This window comes from Neofelis nebulosa, chromosome 8 (assembly GCF_028018385.1).
Source record: "Neofelis nebulosa isolate mNeoNeb1 chromosome 8, mNeoNeb1.pri, whole genome shotgun sequence".
Taxonomy (NCBI): domain Eukaryota; kingdom Metazoa; phylum Chordata; class Mammalia; order Carnivora; family Felidae; genus Neofelis; species Neofelis nebulosa.
In genome coordinates this window covers 138,802,706-138,822,226 of record NC_080789.1, presented here as the reverse complement: position 1 = coordinate 138,822,226, position 19,521 = coordinate 138,802,706, and the positions used below count along the sequence as shown (strand labels likewise).

Below are 19,521 nucleotides of genomic sequence, written 5' to 3'. Positions count from 1 at the left end.
GTGAGCAATTTCCCATAGCTTGGGGATACGCATGATAAAACCTTCCGTGACAAGTACATGCTTCCCTTCTCACCTACCACCAAATGCGAATTCACAGTCACTATTAGACAGGGAAAATTATTTGATAAAGACGTTGCTAAGCCCGCCAGAAATGCGTTACTTGATTTCCTAAAGCTGTTAGTGCTTTGAGTGAAAGGAGGGAAATACTTCCTGCATAAACCCTGAAACCTCTTCCACCGTCTCCTGTCCTGTGAGTATATTTATGTCACATTTGAATTACTTTTAGTTTTGATGTTTTTGTCTCTTACAAATTAGCTTTCTTGAACATTTGTTGTTGTGCTGTTCATTAAGACATAATGTGAATTTTTTGAGGATAATTTACAGTGAGGCATTACTTCCAGATTGTTCTAATGGTAATTTGCACTCATGAGTCTCTGATAATTCTTTATGTCACAAAACCCTTTTGTATCATACTTAACACACTTTATCTTTTTTTTAATGTTTATTTTTGAGAGAGGGAGAGAGAGAGAGAGAGAGAGAGAGACTGGAGGAGGAGCAAAGAGAGAGAGGGACAGAGGATTCAAAGCAAGCTCCATGATGTTAGTGCAGAGCCCGATGAAGGGCTTGAACTCACGAGCTGTGAGATCATGACCTGAGCAGAAGTTGGATGTTTTAACTGATTGAGCCACCCAAGTGCCCCATACTTACACATTTTTAAAACATATTTATTTATTTTCAGAATGAAACACTTGGAGAAGAAGAAAGGCAACCTGAATGGCAGATGCTTTGAGTTATTTTAAAGACCCATCTGGAATGAAAGGTCCTGGAAAGACATCCTCTGTGGGTCGGTGTCATGCTTGTGTCTTTGCCACTGTCTTCACTCATCCACGTGGTAGAGATCAAAGCTTCCAGAAGCTTCAAACATGGTAAGGATCCAGCATATGGTCAAGAAATCGGATAAGCCTCTTAGCCCCAATTGTGATTCCTTGGAAATGAACCTGTCGGTGGCCTGGTCTAATTAGGTGGGCCCCGTTTGAGGTGATTGTTGCCTAAACACAAGACCGTCACAGGTGCTGGGAGTCACCCATGTGACCATGTGGATTTGTGCAAGGGTCGTTTCCCAGTAAGAGGCCGCGGTGTGGGGAGTAGACAGATAATCCAATACTCTCGCTGTAATTATAATGGAAAACAACATTAACGATTATGAAAACATGTCTGGTTAATTAAAACACCTTTTTAATAGCATATTCAAAATATTCAAAAAATATGTTATTTGTATTAAAAGTAGTTTCTTATGGGGACATAAGATCTCCAAGTTTACATTTCTTCAGAGCTAACGTTAGTTTGAATTTCAAGTATACTTGTGGTACGACCTCAAAAATCTGCAAGAAATTAAACAAATATTGGATTTGGTGACCCAGAAGTTCATACCATAAAACTTAGTTCTCTCTTTCTATTCCTCTCCCATCTCAACAGAAAGTAACATCTCGATCGAACTTTTACCATAGACGTCTATGTAGTGGGAGCCGGAAGAAAGGTAGTCCTATGGGGGGGGCCTTAGGAAATAAACCATGTCAGAACTGGTCTGGATTTGACAAGCAGTGCTAGATATCTGAGTCTCCTAAAATCTCAGCATGTACACTCATAGCAGTCTTGGCAGTTCATTCTAGAGTTCAGCCGCCACCTCGTGAAGTCTGGCGTTATTTCTTAAAGAGCTTCCTTAGTACAAGAATGACTCGGTCAATTGTGAGTGATGTTTTTGAGCTGCACACCCTTGCTTTCAACAAGACCATACATCTCGAGTGTTTATAGGCACAACTCACCTCCACCACATTAGAAACTGGATTCTTTCAGGGCGCCTGGGTGGCTCAGTCGGTTAAGCATCCGACTCTTGATTTCAGCAAAGGTCATGATCTCATGTTCCATTGAGTTTGAACCCCACATCAGACTCTGCGCCGACAGCATGAACATTGCTTGGAATTCTCTGTCTCCCTCTCTCTCTCTCCCTCCCCCACTTGCTGTCTCTCTCTTAACAATAAATAAATACATACATACATACATACGTACATACATACATACGTACAAAAACTCGATTCTTTCTAGACCTCAGACATAGAGCTAATGGGCCTAATCCAGTAGCACCTAGGCAGGGTGCCACGTCGGTGCTAATACAGCTGTGGTGTTGCTGTGAGTGGGGTTTGTTAACAGAAGAGTTAAAGGCATTTCCCAGGTGGATACAGTTCAGCATCAGCTCTGGCTCACCGTGTTCTCTTGGGCTCGGAAATCCTACTGAATCCGCAGCCATGTCCTAGTTTTTCGTACTCAGTGAAATGGGGACGGGAGGGTAAGTGAAGTCAAGGCAACAGAGTAAGAAAAGAGAACTTCCCCTGAAAGTAATGCTAGCTATTATTGCTAAAATCAATACTCTACATTTATTTTCATCTGTATAATTTTGATTTGCTTATTTCCAAATTGGAGCACATATTTCATTATTTTGGTATTTCAGCTAAAAAAAATTTTTGTTTCAGTATTGTATTAAGAAGCAATATTGGGTTTCTGGAAATGTCAAATTATTTTCCAGGGCTTGATAGAAAGCTGTTAAATAAGAGATTATGCAAAAAAGTGTCAGATTATAGCACTTTCAGCTATTGAAATAAATGTGTGGATCTCCAGAATTACTAAACTACAGAATCCTCTGTCCTGATCCTTTTGACCTGAAGCCTTGGATTTTGAGCTATAGCCTCAAAGCAAGAGCTCCTTTTGAAAGATTCTGCGTGGAAGAAATTTCTAGAAATTTTACTAAATTCCTGGCAAAACCCTGGGCTTACAAAGCATCGACAGAACATACCCTTCATTATATAGCTTGTGTGATTTCTATTCCAAGATAAACTTATTTTTTCCTTTCTACATCCAAAGTGAAGACAAAATAATAGCTTGTTACCCTATCCATAGATAAACTTTCTGAAACTAAGAGGACTCTGGGTAAATTTTAATTTTTTTAAATTATATTCTTATAGTCCCTATGTTCCATTTCTGTGTACCCCTAATTTTGTTTATTTCACATATATTTTAAGGACTTCAACTGGGAACAGTTTTATTTTTTCTTTAATTTTTTTCATGTGTATTTATTTCTGAGAGACAGGGAAACAGAGCAAGAGCAGGGTAGGGAGGGAGAGAGGGAGACACAGAATCCGAAGCAGGCTCCAGGCTCTGGGCCATCAGCACAGAGCCTGACACAGGGCTCGAACCCACGAATCGTGAGATCATGACCTGAGCCGGAGTCGGACGCCCAACCGATTGAGCCGCCCAGGTGCCCCAACTGGAAATAGTTTTAAAACATAGTTTGGCAACAGTCAAATTAAGTCATGGTGTGTTGAGTACATTAGGACCTTCAAGACATTTCCAAATAGCTGAGTAGTTTCCCGATTAATAGCAAAATTGAGTAACAAGAAGTGTATGGGATAATACGGTTTGGAGAGTGAGCTCTGATACGCTCCACGACTCTTAGCTGTACACGGCAGCTTTGGTCTTCAGAGTCCGGACGAGGTGATTGTTTAGGTGCGGAGGGTGACCCAGGATGTCCTCTGAGTTGTGGGACGTGAGGGCACCTTCCAGTGTAGTTATGGACTCAGGATCTCAGCTTTCAGGGTGGCAGCCTGACAAGTTCCAGCTCCAAAATGAGCCTATTTTAGGCAAGTTGCAGGGCCTGTCCTTCAGTGTCCTCATCTATAAAGGGGAGATTACAGTGGCCCTGGCTTTGCAGTATCATTCCACAGAAACAATGCAGTGGTACTTAGAAGTCCCAGTGGTGGACACATGTGCACATTAAATCAATGTCACCCATTGTAATTGCTGTGATATCCCTGGTCCAATAGGATGCAGTTCCCTATAAAATGACCTCCAGTCATGCCAGCAAGCCCTGAAAAATGTCAACAGAAGAATTCAAGGAGGCTCCCATCATCTCCCAAATTTTTGACTTAGTCAGGAAACAAATAAGGAAGGATGAAGAGGGGATAACTGTGGAGCTCACTTCCAATCTCAAAGGAAAAACCAAGCTCAGACAGCAAGACTCAACCACTTTATTGCTCTTCAAAAAAGACACGTCCTGGGAAGGTAGACTTTGCTAAACTGTTGAAGGTCTGTAGGCTCAAGTGTCCTAGTCCTTGCAGTGACCTGACTTCAAAAAAATCTGCCCCTTCTCCATCTGTCTTCCCATAACCTTTCTGAGTTTCTCTTTAACAAAAAGATTTTTGGTCTTGGTGGGGAGGTGATCTTTTCCTACACTCGATGTGTCAGATCTCATCCAGCCTTGTCTAGGCATCTGCAAAACAGGTTTTCTCGCTCAGGCTTGCCCTGGAAGCCTGGGGGCAGGGCAGGGGTGGGGTTTGGAGGGGAGCGTGAACTTGCCTTGGTGTTCATTCCTTGGTGGCGGGCAGCCTTGGCCTTGGCGGGCTCTGTGGGACTGTGGGATAAATTCCTATTCTGTAGGCCCCCCGCCCGTGGCTCATGGCCATCTTGAATTCCTGCATCGGAACAAAAGGAATAGGAAAATGCGTCTCATCTTCTGATCAGGATAGTTCAGTTCGCTGCCGTCCTGCCACCTGCAGAGAGAAAATGGTGGAGCCAGACCCCCATTCACTGGAACCCCAGCACATACACTGGTGTCTCCCTGTTAAAATAAGCAAATTCTTATCAGCCAGCATCTGTTTCCCGTTCCCTCCCCCGACCCCCACCAAGAGCCTGTCTACCAGATTTTTCATTGAGAGACTTCCCCATGGAGTATAATTCACTTCGTTTTTGCTCATTCATAAGATTTTTTTTACATCTCCCAGCTGCAAGTATTTTAGGCAAATTTCTGAGGACTTGGAGTTGAATGAGACTCGTTTGAATAAGATGGACCCGCAGCACAAAGCGGTCAGAGGTCTTTGGAAATAGGAATTCACACAATGTGCGATTTTTGGTGTCAGCATGTGATTCCTCCATGAAGAAGCCTGGCAGGAACGTGTGTGCCCCGTCTCTTCGAAAATGACGCGGATTGCTTTTTAATATGCAAATGTCCGGAAAAGACTATTCTTTCTCTCTCTTTTTTTCCCCCTCCAGAAGTTGCCAGTGCGAAGCACGTAATCCAGACAAAGTAAACTCATCACTTTCATACAACACAAAATCCAATCGCTAGTCCCGGGCGTTCCCATGGCAACTGCCTTCCTAAGCAAACTTCTCTACAAAATATACAGCTGTTACTTTATCTCGTTGCTAAGTTCCCCTGACAGAGCCACACTATAATAGCCACTCACATATATGTGCTTAAAGGGGAGGAAGCTCCCACGGGCCTCACACAGCTTATCTTCTAAATGATAACTGAGGAATTCACCCTTCCACCTTCAGCAACAGATGGGGTTTTCTCTTCTCTGCTTTTGAAACTGCGCCGTGTTAGGAAAAGTCCCTGCAGTCTTCAGTACACATGACTGTTAGTCATGCGAGTAGAACTTCTAGCTTTTTTTTTTTTCATTATCTGACAGTGAACAGTATGTTAAATTGCACAGATTTCTGTTCTGAAATTTCATATTCCCATAGTAAATACGTCTTATGTCATTGTTGATTTTAATTTCTTTTGGCATAACTGTGACTACAGTAGTCTTTGGGTGCCAGTTATCCCTGTGCTGAAAACAGGTAGGTGCTGCCTGTCTCTCGAGAGAAACCAGTAGGAAAACTGAACTCATTTTATCAGACTCAAGCCCTGGGAAAGACTTTCCCTACTGTATGTCCAACCTGAAACGTATTTTATCACCAGTGAAAGCTGTAAAGAAACCGGAAGAAAAATAGGACCAAGCCATAAAGGAGAGTCAGATTCCCATGAAATATTCACAGTGAGGATCCATTGTCTCCAAAGTGAAGGGACCAGAGCAGGGAGGGAGGCAGGTTGTATATCCCAGAGGAGGAGGCAGTCAGTGCAACCTGTCCCCCAAAACGATGGAGTTTGGTTTCGTCTCACCGTTAGCCTGCTGCGTTCCTCCATCGCTTTCCCTTAAACGAGTGGATTTTTTTTTTCAGTTTAATTTCAGCGAATTTGACAAGAAAACTGGTTGCCCGTGACCCTTAAGATGATAGTTTTCAGAAAGATTCATTGCTGGCAATGTTAAAGTATATTTTTTTTTATTTTTTATGAGAGTCAAAAATGGCTTATTCCTGCAGTATTTTTCATAGAAGTGAAGTGCAAGGAGAGTCCTGGCCGCCGTTCATTGCCCACGTCAGGAGTGGGCGTGCGTCAGCCGGCACACGGGCACCGTGGAGATGGACGGGGAGAGCGGTGTTGGGCTCTAGCAGGGGCCATGCGACGCCTTCATTTATAAATTGAAAGGATCCCATTGACTTGATTTTCCTGAAAAAAAAAAAAAAAAAGTCCACAAGCATTAGCTTTGTCATAGTCTCACGTGGATTACGCCGACATTAGGGTTTATATGGAGGACACGTCCGCCTTCAAATTCGCATTCACTTTAGTGTTTTTTCAGATCCTTATTATTAAGCCATATAATCTTTCATGTGCTTCAGTGACATCGATGATTTGACAAGAAGAACCCCTCATCTTGATGAGGATCAGAATCCTATTGGGGCGCCTGGGTGGCTCAGTCTCGGTCGGTTGAGCAACCCGACTTCAGCTCAGGTCATGATCTCACGGTCGGTGGGTTCGAGCCCCACATCGGGCTCTGTGCTGACAGCTGGGAGCCTGGAGCCTGCTTTGGATTCTGTGTCTCCCCCTCTCTCTGCCCCTCCCCTGCTGTCCTCTGTGTCTCTCAGTAATAAATAAACGTTTAAAAAAAAAAAAAAAAAAAAAAAGAATACTATCAGGAAGCAGAAGATGCCCAGGAAGGGGCAGAAGGAAAAAAGTTTCCCTGAGACGGCAGTGATTATGGGTGTACATATTTATACATATTCTTTGTTATCCTGGGATGCTTCTAACTCCACTGTATGTGGGGTTTTTCCTTGGAACCCATTAATTGTTTGCTCTGGATGTGTGGGAAGATCTTTATTAATGAAATTGATTCTACTTACGAATCGAAAAACATGTGTGTCCTGTGGGACACTTCACCCCTCCCCCAACTCCAGTGCATTAGCACCTTGACCATTACCAACCTCATCAGCGCCCATGAACCGTGAGCCCCGTGAGTGGCGCTCCAGACCGAGCCCCGCCTCACCCAGAGCCTGCCTGCCTGCCTCTCTCTCCGTTTCTCTTTTCTTTTCTTTTTTCTTTTTTTATGTGCAAAGTTTTCCATTTTTAGTGTTCAGTTAAATAAAATAAATCTTTGGTAAACAAACCCAGCACAAGGCCAACAACAATAAAGGAATAAAAAGCACAACAAACAGAGAGTCTAAGGTTACACCCTGTTGGGCATCATGGTCAGACATGCCCCTTCCTGAAGGGAAGTGGGGTTTTTGCCCTCGGGCGTCGGTATCAGTCCCTGTCTGTCAGCACCAGAGCTGAATAAAAACCAAGAAACCAGCCCTGAAAAATGTTGAAGCATCTCTGCATATCCTTTTGGCTCATGGACTCCGAGTGCATGGGGACTCCTTTGAAGGCAGCCTTTTCTCTTCTTCCCAGGACGTGGTTTCCTGTCACTGACAGGGTCCTGCTTGTGACACTTGGAGGTTGACCTGTGGCTGCTGGTGGTTGTGATATCACTGCGCAGGGGTCGAGAACAAGCCTGGCTTAGAAAACGGCGCAGGAGAGAGGGAGGCCAGTTGCTGAGAGGGCGGAAAGCTGTAGTGGCTTGGATTGAAGTGGTTGGGTTGAAGGTGTGTGGGCAGAAAAAGTGTGGGTGTAAATGTGCACGCTAGTCACAACGGAGGGAAAGCCTCAGCCTCATGCCGTGAAGTTTCCTCAGGCTTAACACGCGAAGCCAGTGTCGGCTTTGCTGCTGGGGAGAAGCTGGCCGGGGGCTCAGCTCTCAGACCTGCCCGTAAGGGCTACACAGGCCATCCCTGCCTGCCTGCCTGCCTGCCTTGAGGCCACCACAACCCCTTAATAACAACATTGTTAAGTATAAACATAGTATACCCTTCATAATACAAATATGTGTATACACATTTATGTACATTTGTGTACTGATTTGTACATACATTTATTTATATATACCTTGTACATATGTAGCTAGAAACTCAGCTGGGTTTTTTGGTTGGGGGGTGGGGGGGGGGTTTCTTTTTTTTTTTTTCTTTTATTCACCACAGGAAGCAGCCTAATTAGTGAGATCTGCCCAGAAACCAGAAGGACTGTATACCCAGGTTCCATTGTCCCCCTATCCCTCCAGGATCTCACTTTGCTTCACCTTGAGAAAGGGTATGATTGTTTCTTGATATTCCAACACCCAGGTCCTTCCCCCCACCCCATCCTGTGTAGCCTTACTTAGAAATTCAGTGGCGATGTTGTTGTTGTTTGTTGTTACTGATTTTTAGAAGTGCATGCTGTAGCTATTAATAACAGTTACTGGTAGAGGGGTGTGTGGGGAGATATATGCGTGCATGTTATTCCTCATGGCCTGTATCAGTTAGAAAGCTCTTGGTCATGCTACAGTGTAACAGAGAGCCCCAAACAAGAGTAGGCTAAACAGTGAAGGTTATTTCTTCCCTTCCTCACCCAAGTTCTCCCTCAAGTCCAGATGACACAAATTTGTTCATGACAAAATTTAAGCCTCGTCTTTGACCCACTCTCTTCCCTCTACCCTTAATATGAAAACCAGTAGCCAAATCTGCTTGAATCTAAACCCTTTACTATCTCTCAACTCTATTAACTGCTTTCTGTCACTGTCACTGTCACTGTTTTGGGTCAGCACCATATGCCAACCAGGTTACTGTCCCCTCACCCCCCATTAATAGCACCTGCCTCTAATCTTTCCACAGTACACTCCCAGGGAATTTACTTATACGCCACTGGCCCGTGTCTTCAGGATGGTGTACTTACCCACAAGTTGTACCAGTTCTGAACAAGCTTGCTGCCCCAGTGTTCTTTTGAACTCATATCCGTCCCTCTACGCAAAACTGATTGTTGTTCTGTTTGTGCATAGCGTTTCGCGTTCGGTCTCAACCTCAGGCCCCCATAAAGACTGTTTCTTCTCTGGAGTGTTATTTGCTGCTCATTAATATCATTAGACTCCTAATCCTTTCACTATCTTAGATATCACTTCCTCCAGAAATCCTGCCCTACCTCCCTGAACTCTAGCGTTTATTACAGCATTTATAAGAATGGACAATAAGAGTCTGCACCTGTAATTCCTGAAGGCCAGGATAGAGCCAGAGCTCTGCCTTGATTGCCACCGGATTGCTCTGCCCAGCACCGTGCCTTAGCCTTAGTAGATAGTCAGTGAATGTTCATTGATATTAAAATAATGGGACATCCTAACCCTAACTCAGATAAAATGCGGTGTAGAAGAAATTGTTTTTTTGCCTTTATGAAACACCGTATCTTGGTGAGCAGAACCACAATAACATCTACCAAGTTCTGCAGGGAAAATGGAAAAGGAATATTCTGGAATTATGTCTGTTCATCTCTATTATTTCTCGAATGCAACCACTTTTTAACTGTGGAAATTAGGAATTTACATACTTATGAGAGTTATGATATTTCAGAGCATCTCATAAATCTGTTTCTACCACAATGTTATTATTATCAATGGAGTCTAGAATTTATTATCAATTTAATCTATAATTTGACCATTTATTTTCCGAATGACCACATCATACAATTTTCAAAACTATAAACTGGCTCAGGGTTTTTTCAGGTATTTGTATGCCCTTCATTATTGTCAATAACAATGTAATCTTTTATTCATTCATTGATTCATATGTCCATCCAATATAAAGTAGGAACTATGGGAAATAAGAATGAGAATAATGCTCGGTCTTTGCCTAAAATTATAATTTAGTTGAAGAAGCAGCCGTGTCTCAGCAAAATGCAGAGAGGAAAATATTCTCACAAAGTGATTAACGTGGTACTGGAGAATGCCAGAGGAGAGATTGTAAAAACATTCATGGAAGCTGACTTCTAAACTGGAGTGTGATGATTAAATCAGATTTCAATACGCAGAAAGAGAAGATGGTGTTTCAAGGGTGAGGGAATGGGGCGAGAAAAAGCAAGGTGGTCCCAAATACTTGGGCAGAGGAATGGAGTCCAGTGTGGCCGAATCATAAGGTGTATGATGTTATGGTAGAAAACCAGGGGAAGCTAAAAAGCCAGTTCTAAATTAGGGAATGACAGAAACGCCAAATGAATAATTTGTCTTTATCATACATTCAACGGGAATCCATTGAAGATTTTTGAAGCATGAAATGTCCTGAAATTGACAAACATAAATGCAATACGGAGATGAATGACAGAACCTGAACTGGAGGCCAAGACTGTGGAACTCACGGACGCCAAGAATGATGAAGGACTAGAGTGTGGGACTAGCACTCGGACCACCCAGGGGAGTTCAGATTAGAATATGGCAACTGTAAGCCCGTTGGGTCTGAAACCCACAAAGATTTGTTACTCGTGGAGCTGGAATAGAGAATGAAGGAGTCAGAAATATAAAAATACCCTGAATTTTGGTATTTCTGAATTGTCCTCCCTAGATATAGTATACACTCGTTGTGAAAGCATAGACACAGAAATGAAATGAAGCATTGGACTGTGTTCCACCAATCATCTTCTCACAGACTACAGCTGGTATGCATGCCAGCCCTTCAGAAACAGTCGAATAGTGTTTTCTTGAACTGAAGTTTATGCCGAATAGTTTTTTATGTGCGTATGTGCTATTTTCCCCAAATAAACGATTTCTTTCCAAAGAAGATAAGTGTTCTAACTGGGAATGATCACTTGGAATCTCAATTCCACAAGTTAAGTTTTTGGGGTTTTTTTTAACGTTTATTTATTTTTGAGAGCAAGAGACAGAGCGTGAGCAGGGGAGGGGCAGAGAGAGAGGGAGACACAGAATCCGAAACAGGCTCCAGGCTCTGAGCTGTCAGCACTGAGCCCGACACAGGTCTCGAACTCACAAGCTGTGAGATCATGACCTGAGCCGAAGTCAGACGCTCAGCCGACTGAGCCACCCAGGTGCCCCCACAAGTTAAGTTTTAAGGAGTGTATTAGTGAGTTCAGAATTGGAAATACTGAGCTTTGTCATATAGGCAAGAGAAACATATGGAGATTTTCATGAGAGAGTCAGATATTTGAATCTAGATTCACAGAATGAATATGGTTAAGAATATAGGTCACCAGTTTCTATAAATTTATTTATTACCTAATGTAATGCCTCATAAATAGGTCATCATTAAATGCTTTGACTACTAATAACATCAATAAAAACTTGAGGTAGTAGAGATCTTCCAAAATCTTGTGGTTCTCAAAGTCAGTTTTAAGCGTTGATGTTTTATTGATTCCAGAAAAACGTCATGTAAAATCTCTGTTCGATGCCACAGGACTCAAGATGTAGACATTTACAACTTTAGAATAGTACCCTAGAGAGAAATTTGCCAAGAACTAATAATCGAGATGTTATACAGTCAGCCCACTGTGATCTTTATTAGTCTGCAGGATCATGAGCTATATTTCCTACTTCAGGACCTACAATAAAGAGTTTTTTTCAAAATTGTAATAGGAAATAATTTTGTTCACTCCATAGCATGTTGTGAGAAAATTTGTTTTAAAAATATTTCACATCCTGTGTATTTTGAAGCCCATCTAAACTGCCATTTAAGGCATTGGAAACGTACGGTGTAAGAAAAAATAGTAAATTCATGCGAGCTATAGTGTTTCTTTTCTCCTGAGAGAAATTCAATACACGTAGAAGGAGTAATAGAGAACCATACATGTTATCTGTACTGTTAATTAAATTGGTTGAAGAGCAAATCACTGGGACTTTTTAGTGTTATAGATATATTCATATGTGTTGTCAATAATTTTTAAACATGGAGCGCCTGGGTAGCTCAGTCGGTTAAGCATCTGATTCTTGGTCTTGGCTCAGGTCTTGATGTCAGGGGTGTGAGTTCATGCCCCGTGTTGGATTCCGCACTGGACGTGAAGCCTACTCAAACAAAACAAAACAAAACAAACTTATAAATATTTTTGAAACATGATGAGTGCAAGAAATCATTTAGGTGCAGTTGGTAATGGATCCAGAAAAAAAAAAAAAAAGATTCTCGAGTTAGTGTAGAAAATAAGAAAGTGGATGGACGTTCAGAATAAATTGAGAAACTTAGAGACAATCTGGTTTCTAAAAGTAAATTAACTTAGTGATAATTGTAACCTTATGGGATATATATATATAGAGAGAGAGAGAGAAAGAGAGGCTTGCACACGGAAAAACCAAATCCTTGGCAACCCACCTCACGAGTGCACACCCAAGGACATGAAAGCATCTATCTGCCTCCATGTTTCCCAGTCCACAACCTTCACTGCTTAGAAGTAGGAAAACAAATGGCCTGGATCCCTCAGAAATTACTCCCACCTGAAGCCTAGTTGGCCTCTCCTTCCTGCTGTGTATCAGGTTAAGTTCAGCCTGACTTTCTTGAGAGATGGGGACAGCCTTGAACATGTGTTAAAACTGACTGAGACATGCTGTTTAAGCATAGTTTCACCTCTGTTCAACTTGCCAGCACCTCTAGGAGTTCCATTCAGTTTCTACTGTCCCTTTTTTTTTTTTTCCTCCTCTGAACTTAATTCCCGAGGCGTATATTTAAAGTAGATTGCCAATATGTTCAGGTTTGGCGATGAGAATGTGTAGAGAGTACTATAGTTATAAAATAAAATAAGAACATAAGCAGTGGATCCTCATTAGCAAGTGGAAGATTGGCAAGAGGTCCAGAGCAGCCCTTGTCGTGATAATTAATTAAACAAATACATGTACTTGACGAAAGAAATGCTTACAGTATGTCAAAATGAATGGCAAAAGGAAGTGAATCAGCAGGCAGAAACGCAGGTGCCTGCCCACCATCCTGCAGCCTTAGCAGACAGCCCTCCTGCCCGCTTCCTCCAGAGCCTGCCCCCTGCTCAGCTCAGAACCTCCCTGCTCCTCCTAGCCTCCTACCTTGGAACCAGTCTATCAGCCTTCCAGCCAGAAAACTGACAAGTCTTTCTCCACCACTCTTTGAAAACGCGACTCTTCCCGGTTGAAGACACCTCACTGGATCCTCTCTCTCTTCAGGAGAGAACCCATTCTGTGGCTCAGGGGGATTTTCATAATCTGATTCCTGGAATTCTTGCCACTTCAGACAGAGACCACATTCCCCAGCCTCCCTGAACTAATTACATTTCGTGGAATCTACCATAGTCTGACATTCCTGTTTTCTCCCACGGGTGTTTACTCTCCTTCTCCATCACCGCTGTCTCCAAATCAAGACTCAGTTCATGAGTCCCGCCGTTCAGGAAGCCTTCTCAGGCTTGAGACCCACTGCCCATGCCCATGCCCTGCCTGTGCCACTCGTGTCCTGGGCACATTCAAAGGGTGTGTTTGCGCCATTAGTTCATTCAAATACTTTTTAACAGACTTGATGTACATGTGTATCGGATTTATCCGGAATCAGCATTGCTCTCCACGGTTGGTGATCACAAGGGTAAAATTAGGCGGGCTTCATATGTAGACTGCAAAATGTAGTTGTGTTGTCTGATGACTGCTGTTTGAACTTGATTCATGATCTACCGTTTAAGCCTCTGGATCCACCTCAAAATTGTGTTACAGATTTTGAAATACTTTGTTGTCATGTTTTTACTGTTATGAATGATTATAACTTAGTACATGGAAATTACCTCTCTTTGAAGAACTGTATCTGAACAAAATATGTGAGTTATTTGTTTCAGGATAACAAGTCTGAGGGGAGTGTGTTTAAACAATATAAAAATAAATAATTTGGGGGATTTATTTGGGGAAAAAAGGAACGATTACATGAAAAATGGACAAGAAGTAGATCAAAGCAGTTTTCAAGAATACATAAACAAAAGAAAACAAAGAAAATTGGTAAAATAACAGGGTTATATAAGAAATAGGGAAAAGACTAATATAACTAGAAAAGAACAGACATGAGATAGTTGATATAAGGAGAAAATCTGAACTGGATTGTCATCCAAGCAAATTGGATGACAAAACTTAGAAAAGAAAATATTGTTAACAGTGACAAAATCCTGTTCTCTCTTACAGAATAATATACAAAATATTTGGCAGATATTTTCTTATAGTAATAGAAAGTGAGAAATAAAACAAATTTTTGTCTAGCTTATTTTTACAGAAAGTTTGAATGTTACATGACAAGTATCCTCCTTCTTCTTTCTTCTTTTTTTGAAGTTTATTTATTTTTGAGAGAGAGCACGTGTGTGTGTGTGAGCTGGGGAGGGGCAGAGAGAGAGGGAGACACAGAATCCTAAGCAGGCTCCATGCTGTCAGCATAGAACCTGATGTGGGGCATGAACTTACGAACTTCGAGATTGTGACCTGAGCTGAAAGCAGGAGTCCGACGCTCAGCCACCCAGGCGCCCCGCCAAATTTTCTTCTACTAATTGTTTTCTAGACTATCTAGCCTTCATGGTGAGGGGTAAATCGCAGTTTGTTCAAACTGTTGTTGGTTTTAAATGTCTTATAATTTATATTTTCTCCAAAATATCTAAATGTCTTTTAATGTTCCTATGACATGAGTTTTATGTGACCCAATTTAACACCTATGACCATATATATTTTTGACAGTTTTATTCATTGATAGATCTCTAGACACAAGAAGAAAATAGGGCACAAATTGGGTGTTTAATTAATACATTTTTATTACGCGAATTTTATTTTATTGCCATACTCATTTAATCTTTCACATTAACTGCAGTAAAGGTAACTACTCCCAGAAAGAAAAAGAAAAAAAAAAAAGAAAAGTAATGAAACCACACTTCTTTGTACTTCTTTAACAGAAATGAGATGGTTAGATTGTTTTATGTCTGTAGTGATAAAGCAAAAATGCTACCATAAGCATGCTCAGATTTTCCTATTATTAGTCACTCTAATGACATGGGATTCCACCTTTAAGTAACTGATTAGTACGGATTGCTTCAGAAAGACAGTCTGGTCTTCATTAGGGCATCTGCCACTGTGTCGGGGTTTTGCAATCGCTGCCTCCTACAGCGTGTCGTGAAGCTATGCGGCTGCTAGTTTGTAAGGCACACGTTCCGTGTTTCCGTGAGAGTAGAGCTGGTTTGGTTAGTTAGCCTGCATTTATTTATTTATGTGTATTTATTACGTCTTGCTCGGTATAACTTAGATATATTGAGTTTTTTGCTTTGGATGCATATGACACGTAGACACTCAAACTAGCTCAGATAAAAAGTGGGTTTAATGCAACAATGCATAGAGCACAACTCTCAGGAGAGACAAATGCGACTCCTGAGCCACATTTCCAATTTCCAACTCTCAAAAACAAAACAAAACAAAACAAAACAAAACCCACAAATGTGTAACGGGTCCTGTGATATGGTTCCTCTTTATGCCTGTGGTCCTCGTGCTCTGGCTGGTCTGCTTACTGGCTGCTGTTGAGCTGAGTGCCCACTCCTACTCCCCTAACTGTACCTGGGGTGAATTTGTTCCTGGTACATCGACTAGGGCTGTGAAACAGGCATTGCACGAGCGGGTCTGCCCTAGAGAGGAAAGAGCGGACGTTTCACTGGCAGCGCATGTTGGATGCTAGGGGTGGTGCGGCTAATACTCACTGAGCACAGGTTGACGAGAGGCAGACTCATTTACTCACCCATCGATTCCACAAATACTGGTTGAGTTCCGCTCTCAACAGGCATTGGATTAGGCATTAAAGACACATAACTGATTAAAAGCAGGCTAGTAGCCTAATTCCAGAACTCTTCAGTGCCGGGTAGTAGGGACAGATACTTATCAGCTGAACTATGAACAAGACCATTGCAGATGAGGATGAGTTATATGAGGAAATAGAGAGAGAAATAAAGAGAATAAAGCAGGGGCCAGCAAATTTTTTTCTTTTAAGGACAAGATGGAAAATACGTGAGGCATTGCGAGACATACTGTCACAACTGCTCCACTTTGCCATTTTCGGATGCTACCAAACAAATGGGTACAGCTGCATTCCGATAAAAGTTTATTTAAAAAAAAAAACCCTGGGGCACCTGGGTGGCTCAGTCGGTTAAGCGTCCTACTTCGGCTCAGGTCATGATCTCGTGGTTCGTGAGTTTGAGCCCCGCATCGGGCTCTGCGCTGACGGCTCAAAGCCTAGAGCCTGCTTCAGATTCTGTGTCTCCCTCTCCCTCTGACCCTCCCCCATTCATGCTCTGTCTCTCTCTGTCTCAAAAATAAATAAACGTTAAAAAAAATTTTAAAAAGACTCCCCCACTTGTGCTCTCTCAAAAATAAATAAAAACATTAAAAAACAACAGTAACAACAGGCGGTGAGCTTGATTTCATCTGAGGGCCATAATGTGCTGAGCCATCACAGAGAGTAACAGTGACAGTGGCCTGGGAAGCACACTGCTGTATAATATAATGAGAAGAGGCCTCTCTGAAGGAATAATGTTTGAACTAGTGAGCAAAGGACAAGAAGGAGCCGTGACAGCTGGCACAGCAGGCATTGTTCTCGGGAAGGAGCAAGTGCAAAGGCCCTGTGGGGACGGAATAGGAGACTGAGATGGCTGAAGTTTAATGAGAAACAGAGTAGATGTTGTAATTAAGTTTTGAGAGGCAGACAGATGTCAGCTTATGTAGCTCATCTAATTGAAGACAAACCTGACTAACTGGAAGAATCAGAACCAGGTTAGCCAGAACCGATGGGCAGCCTTAGTGGGGCACTGCTAGGAATCAGTCACCTGTCACTCCCTGCATTCCTCCATGGGATTCAGATTCCTTGGAAAAGAATCAGATGGCTGTGGACTATACATGTTGATTGAGCGTGTAAGGTGGCACAAAACGGAGGAAAGGACACTCCCCAGAGCAAGATGGAGATTCTGTGACCAAAAGGAGGAAGGATGTATGGTAGGGTCACAAGAACCTTTATTTGCAAATGGCAGCTCCTAGGTCACATCGTGCCTTTTCATGAATCCAGCATTCTGAAAAGTTTGAAGAGTTGCTCAGAGATCTCCAGAGGTACTCTGAGACCAGGATTTAGATTCCAAGAGGAAATGAAGGGAGAAAAATATTTACTGATGGGTTTGCAAACACTATCACCTCTAGGTTAAGCAAACTTTTTGTTTTAATAAAGGAGCAGGGATCTTAAAAATGTAGATGTCACTAATGATTTCTATAATGCCTGCTTGAATAATTTATTTAATATTTCTTTTGGGGCTTTTACGCCAGCTTGTATAGATGACAATTTTGTTTTAAAAATAGGACCTCCCTGGGCCAATGTTTGTAAATGGATGGCATTTTTATTATACACGTTTTCATCAGATAACCCAAATTGATAGTGAATAAAGATAGACGTTTTATTAGAGTCAACTCAGTGTCTCAAAACCCCTTCCTTTCCATCCCTTCTGACTAAGAGCATGAAGTGGGTAAATGCCTTCTCCACGGAAGAATAAAGCTCATTTTTCATGGTCAGTCTCAAAAAGAGACATCTGAAATAGTTGAATAGATTTTAGACTGTTAGAACGAGAAGGTATGCCAGACAATCTAGCCTGGGTCATGGATTGTGATTATTTTACCCAGAAAACTTATTAGCCACATTGCAGATTTTAATAATAAAGCATCTGTGCTAAAGGGAAATTATTCAGTGTATTTTACCAAATGTAAACTCTATCATGCATCTATATAAGTTACTGAACATCTACAGGAATGGAGGTTTTAATAAATTATATTCAAGGATACCATAGAAGTATCATTGTAGTAAATAAATAAAAATGTTTAACGCAAATGAAAACAAATTTAAAAATTTTGTGCTTTTTCGCAAACAACATATTTTTTTAATAACAAAGTGATACTGATCAAAGAGCTCTATTTTTGAATTATCCTTGTTTGTATTGAATACATTTAATGCTTTCATCATTTATGTGTTCTTTTATATGTATATGCATTTTTTAGGACATTAGAATCAAATTACCTTGTTATTTTGCAATATTTTACCACTTTCACGTATTATGTTGGATTTCTAAGCATATCACATATAATGTTTATCCCAGTGCTAACGCATATTCGTCTACATTTTCATGTTAAGTAAATGCATTTTGTGTGTTCATTTATCTTATGCAGCTTCTAGATTCATTAACCTCATAGCATTGGATCTTTACCTAAGAATCATTCAACCATCGCCATAAAATGCCTTTTCACAAGCCAGCCCCACATTCGCTGTGCACAAGAGTCCCGTGCTGTCACACACCTCTGCGTCAGCTGAGGCTGAGGAGACATGCCAGGCTTGGCCGGGTGGGTGTGCTGATCTTGGCTGGGCTCTGCCATGCCTCTGTCACTTAGGTATGAGTCAGCTGGTCACGCAGGGCTCCTCTGGGGCGTTTCCACCCCATTCCAAGTAGCTCATTCTCCTGAAATCAGCAAGCTAGCCACATAGACTCTTCCCATGGCCATGGCAGTGATGCAAGAGAACAAGATAGTGTGTTTCTACCGTGGTCTTCCTACCGCCCCCTTCCCTGTTCTCCTTCTCCCTCCCCTCTCCTTTCTCTCTCTCCCTCTCACTTTCTCCCTCTCCTCAACAGACAGAATGCCAACATTCCATTCTTCTCCTCAGCTGACAAATTTAAATGAAGAGTGTAGTTTGGGGCCTCAGGATTCAACACTTCTCTAAACCCTCTCTCAAAGGTTTACTGAAATAACGCTTAAGCTTACTACTGCACTCTTTATTGAGGGTAGTTTGGGCTCCACTCCATTATTGAAAAATCATTGCTTAAATGAATCTTAGTTCATACCAGTGAATGAGACCTCGAACTCTCTGGTTGAGCCGCCCATGTGCATCATGTAGCTGGGCTCACCCTCGCCCACCCAAGTGATAGATTCGTTGTCTCTGTTTTTATTTTATTTCTGGCGGATACTAACGATAGCCAACGTATATGATGTCAGATTGTTCTTTTTGAAATTGATTTCATACCTCAAAACCTAACTGGCATTGCACAGTCTCGTTCTCTTCCTGGACCTCTTCTCCACAACACCAAGTGTATACAGTCCTCCATTAGTCAGGTATCTCTCTTTGCCACTTAAACTCCATGCGTTAAGATTTTAGCAAGCATTGTCCACGGTCTGTTTTCATCGCGTTAGATGTTTTACATAATTTAATATGTACATGTGGTTATACTTTTTTTAAAAAGATTCCCCACTTTTAAAGATTTTACCAGTCTTGACTAATTTTACCTGACTAGAGAAATTAATAAGAAATTAGTATTGACAGGCTGATTTTCTTCCATCACTTAATTATCTTGACAGGTTGAAGTTAATCATTTGCTTGGCTGAAATTAATGCCATGTAGTATTGCCATCAAACTACTGAATGTGAGGACAGCTGCTTTAGCAGAAACCTTTTCAGAAGCTCATCATGATTTTCTTTCACTTCAGAAGCTATTGTG

The 19,521-nt window shown here is 41.7% G+C and overlaps 1 long non-coding RNA gene across 1 annotated transcript in view; it reads left to right on the top strand.

Moving 5' to 3' along the window:
* Positions 1 to 745: 745 nt before the first annotated feature.
* LOC131483658 (uncharacterized) overlaps positions 746 to 19,521 on the top strand; it is an 85,052-nt gene continuing 66,276 nt past the window's right edge. The window contains exon 1 of the long non-coding RNA XR_009247840.1: positions 746 to 926. This is a non-coding gene — a long non-coding RNA (uncharacterized LOC131483658). The remainder of the gene's footprint in view (positions 927 to 19,521) is intronic.